The 12,229-nt window shown below is 45.0% G+C and overlaps 1 protein-coding gene across 1 annotated transcript in view; it reads right to left on the bottom strand.

Annotated features, from left to right (window-relative positions):
• The window catches only part of LOC115473880 (sulfotransferase 1 family member D1-like), an 87,566-nt gene extending 75,955 nt beyond the window's left edge, over window positions 1–11,611 (bottom strand). Inside the window, exon 1 of the mRNA XM_030209039.1 lies at window positions 11,518–11,611. The gene's annotated coding sequence lies outside the window, so the exon portion shown is untranslated. The remainder of the gene's footprint in view (window positions 1–11,517) is intronic.
• Between the last annotated feature and the right edge of the window lie 618 nt (window positions 11,612–12,229).

Here is a 12,229-nt window from a genome sequence, read left to right as displayed (position 1 = left end):
TCTTCACCACACTGAACTCTCTCCTCAAGGTGCCCCTCCCCCAACTCCCCCTTCATTATCTGCTCAGACCCTTGCTGAATTCTTTCACAAGGTTCAAAAGATAAACTTTGCTTTCTCTACCTCACCACCTCTCCCTCCACTAGTCTGTTCCCCTCTCTCTCCTTCCCCTCATTCCCTTTCCTCCTTTCCTGAAGTTACTATTGAGGAAACTACACTTCTCCTTTCTTTCTCAAAATGTACCACCTGTTCCTCTGATCCCATTCCCACCCACCTTCTTAATGCCATCTCTCCTGCTCTTATTCCTTTTATCTGTCACATTCTCAACCTCTCACTTTCCACTGCGACTGTCCCTGCTGCCTTTAAACATGCTGTGGTCACACCTCTCCTTAAGAAGCCTTCACTCGACCCTACTTGTCCCTCTAATTACCGACCCATCTCCCTCCTTCCTTTTCTCTCCAAATTACTTGAGCGTGCTGTTCACCGCCGCTGCCTAGATTTTCTCTCCTCACATGCTATTCTTGACCCACTACAATCTGGTTCTCGCCCTCTCCACTCAACCGAAACTGCGCTTACTAAAGTCTCCAATGACTGGCTAAATACAGAGGTCAATATTCCATCCTCATTCTTCTTGATCTTTCCGCTGCTTTTGACACTGTCGATCACAGCATACTTCTCGATACCCTGTCCTCACTTGGATTCCAGGGCTCTGTCCTTTCCTGGTTCTCTTCCTACCTCTTCCTCCGCACCTTTAGTGTTCACTCTGGTGGAGCCTCTTCTACTTCTATCCCTCTGCCTGTCGGCGTACCTCAGGGTTCTGTTCTTGGTCCCCTCCTCTTTTCTATCTACACTTCTTCCCTTGGTTCATTAATCTCATCCCATGGCTTTTCCTACCATCTCTATGCTGATGACTCCCAAATCTACCTTTCTACCCCTGATATCTCACCTTGCATCCAAACCAAAGTTTCAGCGTGCTTGTCTGACATTGCTGTCTGGATGTCTCAACGTCACCTAAAATTAAATATGACCAAAACCGAGCTTCTCATTTTCCCCCCTAAACCCACCTCCCCGCTCCCCCCGTTTTCTATTTCTGTTGATGGCTCTCTCATTCTCCCTGTCTCCTCAGCTCGAAACCTTGGGGTAATCTTTGACTCTTCTCTCTCTCCTTCTCTGCTCATATCCAGCAGATTGCCAAGACCTGTCGTTTCTTTCTTTACAACATCCGTAAAATCCGCCCCTTTCTTTCCGAGCACTCTACCAAAACCCTCATCCACACCCTTGTCACCTCTCGTTTAGACTACTGCAATCTGCTTCTTGCTGGCCTCCCACTTAGTCACCTCTCCCCTCTCCAGTCGGTTCAAAACTCTGCTGCCCGTCTCGTCTTCCGCCAGGGTCGCTTTACTCATACTACCCCTCTCCTCAAGACCCTTCACTGGCTCCCTATCCGTTTTCGCATTCTGTTCAAACTTCTTCTACTAACCTATAAATGTACTCACTCTGCTGCTCCCCAGTATCTCTCCACACTCGTCCTTCCCTACACCCCTTCCCGTGCACTCCGCTCCATGGATAAATCCTTCTTATCTGTTCCCTTCTCCACTACTGCCAACTCCAGACTTCGCGCCTTCTGTCTCGCTGCACCCTACGCCTGGAATAAACTTCCTGAGCCCCTACGTCTTGCCCCATCCTTGGCCACCTTTAAATCTAGACTGAAAGCCCACCTCTTTAACATTGCTTTTGACTCGTAACCACTTGTAACCACTCGCCTCCACCTACCCTCCTCTCTTCCTTCCCGTTCACATTAATTGATTTGATTACTTTATTTATTTTTTGTCTATTTGATTGTAAGCTCTTTCAGCAGGGACTGTCTTTCTTCTATGTTTGTGCAGCGCTGCGTACGCCTTGTAGCGCTATAGAAATGCTAAATAGTAGTAGTAGTAGGAGTAGATAGTGGGGTTCCGCATGGGTCTGTGCTGGGACCACTGTGTTTTTAACATATTTATAAATGATCTAGAGATGGGAGTAACTAGTGAGGTAATTAAATTTGCTGACGACACAAAGTTATTCAAAGTTGTGAAAAATTGCAAGAGGACCTTATGAGACTGGGAGACTGGGCATCCAAATGGCAGATGATGTTTAATGTGAGCAAGTGCAAAGTGATGCATGTGGGAAAGAGGAACCCGAAATTTAGCTAAGTGATGTAAGGTTCCACATTAGAAGTGAATGACCAAGAAAGGGATCTAGATGTCATCATTGATGATACATTGAAACCCTCTGCTCAGTGTGTGGCAGCAGCTAAGAATGAAAATAGAATATTAGGTATTATTAGGAAAGGAATGGAAAACAGAAATGAGAACATTATAATGCCTTTGTATCACTCCAAGGTGCAACTACACCTCGAATACTGTGTGCAATTCTGGTCACCGCATCTCAAAAAAGATATAGTGGAATTAGAAAAGGTGCAGAGAAGGCGACGAAAATGATAAAGGGGATGGGCCGACTTCCTTATGAGGAAAGACTAAAGCAGCTAGGGAACTTCAGCTTGGAGAAAAGACAGCTGAGGGGAGATATGATAGAGGTCTATAAAATAATGAGTAGAGAGGAACAGGTAGACGTGAATCACTTTCCAAAAAAATCACAGTTTTGTGATCTTGCCAGGTACTTGTAACTGGGATTGGCCACTATTGGAAACAGGATGCTGGGCTTGATGGACCTTCGGTCTGTCCCTGTATGGTGAGTGTCTTGGTGTTTACTGCCAGCTGATTTCTACTGTGAACTAATAACGCTACACTGCTTAGTAAAAGGACCTCTTAGTTTTCCCACTATACATCAGGTTACAGGGACATCTACATGCATAAATCACCTTTTCTATCTTACAGTTTGAAAAATGATGTAGTACATATTCCTTACTAGTCACTGGATATTTAAAAGATTTAATCTTCCTATTTAGACAACACACTGAACATTTATCACAAGGAAAATGTCCCTTGAAAAGTGTTTTTTCAGCTATTGATTGTCTGACAAATGCTGATGGTACTGGCATATTTCTCAAATTCATACTCCGTCTATAGGCGATCATTAGGTCCTTATTATTAAAGGGTTCTATTGCCTAAATTACATACCAATGTTTCTTTAAGATTTTAATAATATCATATGACAGATGATTAAATTCCAAACACAAACAATTTTTTCATTAACATTTTCTCTGACTTCCTTAAGAGCTCATCACTATCCTTTAGACTTGGAGTTGGGGCAGGGATACGATGTCATAAGTACGTAAGTATTGCCATACTGGAACAGACCGAAGGTCCATCAAGCCCAGCATCCTGTTTCCAACAGTGGCCAATCCAGGTCACAAGTAACATAGTAACATAGTAAATGACGGCAGAAAAAGACCTGCACGGTCCATCCAGTCTGCCCAACAAGATAACTCATATGTGCTACTTTTTGTGTATACCCCACTTTGATTTGTACCTGTGCTCTTCAGGGCACAGACCGTATAAGTCTGCCCAGCACTATCCCCGCCTCCAAACCACCAGCCCCGCCTCTGGCACAGATCGTATAAATCTGCCCAGCACTATCCCTGCCTCCCACCACCGGCTCTGGCACAGACCGTATAAGTTTGCCCAGCACTATCTCCGCCTCCCAACCACCAGCCCCGCCTCCCACCACCAGCTCTGGCACAGACCGTATAAGTCTGCCGAGCACTATCCCTGCCTCCCATCACCGGCTCTGGCACAGACCGTATAAGTCTGCCCAGCACTATCCCCGCCTCCCAACCACCAGCCCCGCCTCCCACCACTGGCTCTGGCACAGACCGTATAAGTCTGCCCAGCACTATCCCTGCCTCCCACCACCGGCTCTGGCACAGACCGTATAAGTCTGTCCAGCACTATCCCCGCCTCCCAACCACCAGTCTCTCTCTACCTTACTTCTGAACAGGATATCATCTATATATGAGGCATCCAGTCTATTACTATTTTGTAGCTTCACTGCATGCCCCCTAGTCCTAGTATTTTTGGAAAGAGTATACACCTGTTCCACTGCACTCATTATTTTATAGACCTCTATCATATCTCCCCTCAGCTGTCTTTTCTCCAAGTTGAAGATCCCTAGCTGCTTTAGCCTTTCCTCGTAGGGAAACCACCCCATCCCCTTTATCATTTTCATCGCCTTTCTCTGCAACTTTTCTAATTCCACTATATCTTTTTTGAGATGCAGTGACCAGAATTGAACAAAATATTCAAGGTGTGGTCACACCATGGAGCAATATAAAGGTGATGTTATCAAAAGGGGTGGAGTGGATGGGAGGGTGTGGCTTTGGTGGGCATGGGTGAAAAGTGGGTAGGGTTAGGGTGGATCCTCGATGCTGACACAATCAGAAATGGGCATGGCCACTTGTCAAAATATGCAAATTTGCTTTTACAAAAGGGGGTGAACCGTACTACTAAGGAGGCTATAGAGTAGAGTACCACAGGATTTTGTACTGGGACCAGTTCTTAACATATTTGTAAAAGAGCTGGAAATGGAAATGACAAATGAGGTGATCAAATTTGCAAATGACACAAAATTATTCAAAGTTATTAAATCATAGGTGGATTGTGAGACATTGCAGGAAGACAATACGAGACTGGAAGATTAAGCATCCAAATGGCAGATGAAATCTTATATAGACAAGAGCAAAGTGTTACATAATGGAAAGGATAATCTAAATTATAGCTACATGATGCTAGTTAGGATCCAGATTAGGAGCCACCACCCATGAAAAAAAGTCTCAGTGTCATTGTGAACAATATGTTGAAATCTGTTTAGTGTGTGACTGCAGCCAAAAAAGCAAACAGAATGTTAGGAATTATTAGGAAAGGAATAGAAAATAAAACAAAGAATATTATAATGTCTTTGTATCGCTTCAAAGTGAGACTGTACCTTGAATATTCTGGGCAGTTCTGCACACTCCAACTTAAAAAAAAAAACTAATTAGAAGTACAGAGAAAAGCAACCAAAATGATCAAGGGGATGGAACAACTCTCATATGAGGAAAAGCTAAAGAGGTCTATGCGCTTCAGCTTCTAGAAGAGATGGCTGAGAAGGGATATGATAGAGGTCTACAAAATCCAGAGTTGAATGAACAGGTACATGTAAATCAATTGTTTCCTCTTTCAAAAACTACAAAGACTAGGGGCCACAAATATGAGAAAATGTTGTAAAGATCAGCTAGTGTAGCTGGTTTTTAAAAAGATTTGGACAAATTCTAGGAAATAAAGGCCATAAATAATTATTAAGGTAGACCTGGGGGTAAATTGCATAGAATCTTGGTATTCTTTGAGAATCTGCCAGATACTTGTGACCTGGCATGGCCACAGTTAGAAGCAGTATACTAGGCTACATGGATCTTTCATTATAGCAATTCATATCTTCTTCTGAAATGACAGGAAAAACCAAAACATTTTTTTCTTTCATAATGCACACTTTTCTGAAAAAGTCTCTATTATTCATTCATTATTTGCTTCTAAAATAAAAAAACAAAATCAAAAATGAAAATTTTTATAAATAGTACATGAAGCTAAATAAATGAAAATACAGCACACCACTAGTGATAAGCAGGAGGAGGAGGAGTCTCCGTTTAGAAGAAATGCTCAGGTTAGTAGCCACTGTGTGCTTGTTCTGACTGGCTGATCAATTCATTGCACAATTTATCAGATCTTGATGGAAAGAGGTTAAATGTTTCAGCCAAACACTAAACATTCCATCAGTGTCTTTCCTTAGCATGGTCCAGTTGGGGCTTTTCTTAGTATAACTTTAAGTAGCACTATGAGTTTGATGTTTGCCTTTTCTCTGAAACTTAACCTAAGAAAAGATCCTATCATCTTAAGCTTGTCAAAAATATATTAAGGGGCCCTTTTACTAAGTGACGGTAATCCCACCATGGGTTTACCATGTGCCAATCAGGAGTTACCGCTGGCCCAACACGGGCTCCAGTGGTAGTTGCACCCCAGTGTGCGGCATTTCCGGCATTACTGGAAATATTCAAAAACTAATTCCAGGTAAATACTACCTGGCAGTAATCAGGAAGTGCTGCACACTACCTGGTTACCAAGGCAAGATGCTACCTGAGGCGGAGCTAGGATGCTGCCCCCTTCCTACCTCCAGCCTGTTCGCGGCACTGGCCTGCCGCCGGCACCCACCTCTTCCCTTTACTGCGGCTGCCTAAGCCTCTGATGAAACAGGAAGTTACATCAGAGAGGTGGCCACAGTAAAGGGAAGAGGCGGGTGCCAGCGGCAGGGCAGCGTATGGGAATAACTGCTGCTGCCGGGTAACGCTGTGAAGGGGAGATACCACTCCTGAAGAGTGCCGACTGAGGCCCCCACCTCAGGTGGCCTAATGGTCGGACCACCCCTGACCACCGGGTTTGCATGGGAGCCCTTACCACCACCTCAATGGGTGGTGGTAAGTGCTGCCTCCCGCATGCCACATGGTAAGACCAATCTTACCACATGGCCATGTCTTTTTTGAGCTTTTTTACCCGCTGCGGTAGAAAGGGCCTCAGCATATGGCAAAAACAGCCCCCACTGCTAGCGCAGGGCCCTTTTTACTGCAGCTTAGTAAAAGGACCCCTAAGTTACTCCAATAAAAGGTATCACTGTATTTCTCTTTATCTTGTTTTATTTTATTTCTATTTATTGTCTTTTCCCTGTACAAGTCTTTGTTCTCTACTGTGCTGTGTGGGAACCCGATATAAATTTCCCTGGAATTTTCTGTTTCTTGGTTATGGACTATACTAATGGTTCAGTATTATACAAGTAGGTCCTCATCAACCAAATAACTAGTGACCACCAATTTAAAATGCACAGACATAACTGAAATCGAGACTTCAAGAAGCAATATGCTGCAAGAAGGGTAACCCTGGAAAAGGAGAAACAAAAATGCATCTCCACCCATAGGGATCCTTTTACAAAGCTGCTCTAAGCACTAGCGAGTGCTCACCACAGCTTAAAAGGACTTACTGCAGGATGAATTTTTTAATTTATTTATTAGATTTTGCTCACACCTTTTTCAGTAGTAGCTCAAGGTGAGTTACATTCAGGTACTTTGGATACTGAAGTGTCCCACGGTAATTTCGTAATGTGTGTGCGCAAACCATACAGTAAAAAAATCAATTTTATTTCCCCGCAAAGGGGGTGATCAGGGAGCACAGCGTGGGTGTTTTTGCAGTAATCAGCGCAGCTACATTTCCGTGCACTAACCAGGTTAGCGCATGAGCTCCTACTGCCTACAAAACAGGCATCGGTAAGTGCTCACATGCCAATGACAACGTTAATGCATGGCCATTAAGTTGGAAAAGTGGCCATTTTCCGGTTCTGCTATAAATGGCCTTAGCAGGGGCATAGCCAACCCCTTTGACTCCCCTCCCGCTGCCAACCCTCCCCCGCCGCCGCTGTCGGGTACCTTTGCTGGTGGGGGTCCCCAACCCCCACCAGCCAAAGTCCTCTTCTACGGCGCGGCCACGTTGCTGATCTGCAAGGGCAGGCTTCTGTTTCTGTGATTGACGACCCCCACCAGCAAAGGTACCCGACGGTGGTGGGGGAGGGTTGGCAGTGGCGGGGGAAAGAGGGGGTCAAAAGGGTTGGCGCCGAGGGGGGTCAAAGGTGGTGGTGGTGGCGGCAGCAGCGGGGGTGTCAAAAATGGCGGCAGGGGGTTAAAATGGTGGTGGGGGATCGGCAGTGCCAGGGGGGCTAAAATGTGCCCCCTCACCTCGGGCTCTGGACCCCCTCCCACCGAAGTCTGTCTATGCCCCTGGGCCTTAGCACACCAGAAAGACCCATGTAAGGGAGCACTAAAAGCCCATAGTGAGTAAAATACAAAACATAAAACACACATTCGTAAAGCTGACATGTTTGTTTTAAAAGGTTATAGACTGCATTTCACAGTCTTAAAGTGGTTTGCAGAACACAAAACAAATATTATAGTAAAACAATAAAACCTTCCACCTACCAATCTAACCTGAACGAAAAATGTACCTTACTGCCTGGTAATTTATTTTTTAATGATCATGTTGATCCCAATTTCTCTTTTTCACTTTACTCTGTGCGGTCTTTTCATTCCTCTGGCCAAGCCACCACCTTTCATTTTCCACTTTTCTCTCATCCCTTCTTTTTCAATCCTGCCTTAAATCTCACATTGGTTTTTCCACTTTCATTTCTATCCTCTTGCAGCTAGATTTCATCTTGGCTTCAACCCCTGTTCACTAAGCAGAATTTTTGCAGAGGTGTCTCCACCCAGAGCTGAAATCCTTAGCCCTCCACGTCCATCCCAAAACCTTCAACGACCTGTTCCTGGCAAAATCCAAAGGTCTCTATTCTATCCTCATCCTTCTCGATCTATCCGCCACTTTTGACACTGTTGATCACAGCCTACTTCTTGATACGCTGTCTTCATTTGGATTCCAGAGCTCTGTTCTTTCCTGGTTCTCCTCCTACCTCTTGCTTTGCACCGTGTACACTCTGGTGGATCCTTTTCCACTTCGACCCTCTACCAATCGGTGTACCTCAGGGTTCTGTTCTCAGTCCTCTCCTGTTCTCCATCTACACTTCTTCCCTTGGCTCTCTGATATCATCCCATGGCTTTCAATACCATCTCTATGCTGATGACTCCCAAATTTACCTCTCTACCCCTGAAATCTCAACTAGCATCCAGACCAAGGTTTCAGCCTGCCTATCTGATATTGCTGCCTGGATGTCCCAACATCATCTAAAACTTAACATGGCCAAAACCGAGCTTCTCATCTTTCCCCCTAAACCTACCTCTCCTCTCCCCCCTTGCTCTATTTCTGTGGATGGCACTCTCATTTTCCCTGTCTCATCTGCTCGAAAACTTGGGGTCATCTTTGACTCCTCTCTCTCCTTCTCTGCTCATATTGAACAGATTGCCAAAACCTGTCATTTCTTTCTCTATAACATTAGCAAAATCCGTCCTTTCATCTCTGAGCATTCTGCCAGAACCCTTATCACCTCTTGTCTTGATTATTGTAACCTGCTTCTCACCGGCCTCCCTCTCAGCCATCTCTCTCCTCTTCAATCAGTCCAAATTTCTGCTGCACGACTCATTTTCCGCCAAAGTCGCTATGCCCACATTAGCCCCCTCCTTCAGTCACTTCACTGGCTCCCTATCCGTTTCCGTATTCAGTTTAAGCTTTTCTTATTGACCGTATTCACTCTGCTGCTTCCCAGTACCTCTCCACTCTCGTCTCTCCCTACGCCCCCCTCGGGTACTCCGTTCTGTAGATAAATCTCTCTTATCCGTCCCCTTCTCCTCTACTGCTAATTTGTCTTGCTGCACCTCATGCCTGGAATAGACTTCCAGAGCCTGTGCGCCTAGCCCCGTCTTCGGCCGTCTTCAAGTCCAAACTTAAAGCGCACCTCCTTACCACTGCTTTTGACTCCTAACCTCTACTCACTTGCCCTGTCCTTTATCCTCACCTCTTTATTCCCTTACCCTTAATTGTTCTGTCTGTTTACCTGTCTAATCTAGATTGTAAGCTATTTGAGCAGGGACTGTCTTTTTTGTGTATGGTGTACCGCGCTGCGTATGCCTTGTAGCGCTATAGAAATGTTAAATAGTAGTAGGAGGAGGAGGTGAACATTGAATGAGGCAGCTTGGACAGAGAAATCATATTAATTTGTTAATTCTGTTTAAGTTTGGTTCAGTCCTGCAAGTGGTAGAATGCCATCTGGTTTTAATTACTCAAATGTCTAGCTTTTGCTAGACTAGAGGTTAGAAAGGTCAGTGAGAAATAAAACTTTCTTTGTCCCTTTTTGAGTGATGGATTGTTCATAGGTATTATTTACCACATCTGGATGCCATTCTAAGTAAGGCAGGCATAGTGGACAATCTCGAGGGGATCAGCAAGCAGGCAGTTTTAAAAGATTAGGCTGAATGTTGTTTAGAAGAAGATAGTTTAGATTTAGATATTCTTGATGATTTAGATTCTGTCTTATAAGGAATTCTGATTTTTGCTTATTTTAAAATATGTTTTATTCTGTTTAATTAATAAGTTTTATTTCTCCCTGTAAAATATCTTTTCAATTCAGTGTCTGACTTTCAAGTGAGATTTGTCTGCAGTTTAAGAGGTCATCATCTGGTTTGAATTATCCACAGTCCTAGCTAGGTGAAAGAGGTCAGGAAAAGTCAATTCTTCTCCTTAATGGATTATAGCTAAGTGTAGGACTGGTCTCCTGAAAGTAATAACAAACCATGTCTGTGTGCCATTAAGTAAGACTGGCCCCTTAATGAACCCAGCTCAAGTTATGAAGTTAACCGGGAATCTGATTATGTGAATAATAATAAAATGCAGGAGATAGGTGCCACATTGTCTAGTTTGAGAGGCCCCAGGTCATAGGTCAGTTTAGGAAATATCTCAAACCTATGTAACTGATATTTTTGAGTAAATGTGTAGAGATAATTAGTTCAAGACAGGGTAATCAATCTATTCTTTACCATCTGGTGAGAAAGGGAGGCTAGAAGGGTTTAGGACCCTATATAAAGGAGAGCAGAAGCAGCTCACGTTAGAGGAGCTGAGACGAGAAGGAACCAAGACAGCAGACACAAAACACAGAGAGCTGAAGAGAAGGAAAGACCTAGTGCTGATGTCCTACTTTGTTTGCTGGCAAATAAAGAAGACTTCTCTCTCATTCTGGTGTGTGGTGTTTGACTCCTGAAGTACCACAGATTCTGCTAACAATAGTGGTAATTCCTGCAACAATTGAACACACCGTGCTTTCCTTTAACAGCTTTGCTGCACCATCTCCTGATCATTAAAGGACCCGATCCAGCTCTTATTAGGAGACTGTCCCAGCAGCAAATGATGTGCTGCGGTGCTTTTCCAGCTGCTGGACGTGATCGGGTCATTTACGTAAATAAAGATATTTGGAAATGACTCAGCAACACTGTCAGAGACAAGTTCAGTGGCTCGCTGTACCTCGACCCACGTATCACTCCTTCCCCGGTCTATTTCCCCCTCTGTCAGCTCTGATCCCCAATACCAATCCTTTATACTCAACCGTTCCCTGGTTTTTAACTACTTTCTTCTGCTTTTCATCCCTTAACATAACAGCCCCATTTCCCCTTCATCTTCTCTCCTGCCTCCCATTATCCCCTTTTCAACTTTCCCTTCACCAACCTGCAGCACCGTCCTTTTACCCCATACGACCCCCACCAAGACACATCTAACTCCCTGTACTCCTACTCTGACCCACAGAAGCTCCCTGTTCTCCCAACTTTGAGTCCTCACTTTCCCCCATCGCAAGGTCCCTTGTTCTTCCCTATTCGACGCTTTCCCCTCTGAGTTTTTTTAAGCCTGTTGGTGCCAAACCCCCGCCTGAGGCTCATAATCCTGTCTATATCCTCTTCCTCCTCCGGTCGGCGGTTCAGATAGATTGGGAGGGGGGTGAAAAGAGGCACGCACGGATCGGAAAGAAAGAGAGGAGCAGAAAGGAAGCAGTCGGAGCCTGGAGTCCAGTACTGACCCGGATACCGCTGATGATCCTCTCCTGTTGGAAGGGACGTGCCGAAAGCGGGCTGAAAGTGTTTTCTGCTTGATAAGAGAGCGCCGAAGGAGGGAGGATCCTGATAGACCGACTCTCTGCCAGGTCAAAGTTAACAATGCATCGCTGAACCGAGATGGCTAACTTCCCCTAGGGTGTGTTTTGGCACTGCTAATTGTGTACTTGTGAAAATCTCCTTAGTTGCCTGACAAGAGTGGATCCAGTCCTGGGCTTACACCATTGCATGCAGGGCCCTGCAGTTCTGATTGCCAAATAGACTCCCTAAGGCAGGGGTAGGCGACTCAGTCTGGTTCTCCAGAGCCACAGGCAGGTCAGGTTTTCAGGATATCCACAATGAATATGCAGGAGATAGATTTGCAAGCACTGCCTCCATGGTATGCAAATCTTATCTCCTGCATATTCATTGTGGATATCCTGAAAACCTGACCTGCCTGCTGCTCTCGAGGACCGGAGTTGCTTACCCCTGCCCTAAGGGACCGATGGTCAGTTTCTCTGGGCTGTTCTGAACAGCGCTTTAAAATTAGCACGTGAACAGCGCGGGGAAATAAAGCCCTGATGATTGAAGCTAATAGCATACAAATTTATGTGTGTTATTAGCTTCAATCATGAGAGCACTTCCGCTGGAGGTTTGTGTCTGGGTATGCGGGAGGGGGGGGGGGGGTCCAGAGCCCGA

Source organism: Microcaecilia unicolor, chromosome 7, assembly GCF_901765095.1.
Source record: "Microcaecilia unicolor chromosome 7, aMicUni1.1, whole genome shotgun sequence".
Classification (NCBI taxonomy): domain Eukaryota; kingdom Metazoa; phylum Chordata; class Amphibia; order Gymnophiona; family Siphonopidae; genus Microcaecilia; species Microcaecilia unicolor.
This window is presented reverse-complemented; position numbering and strand designations above follow the sequence as displayed.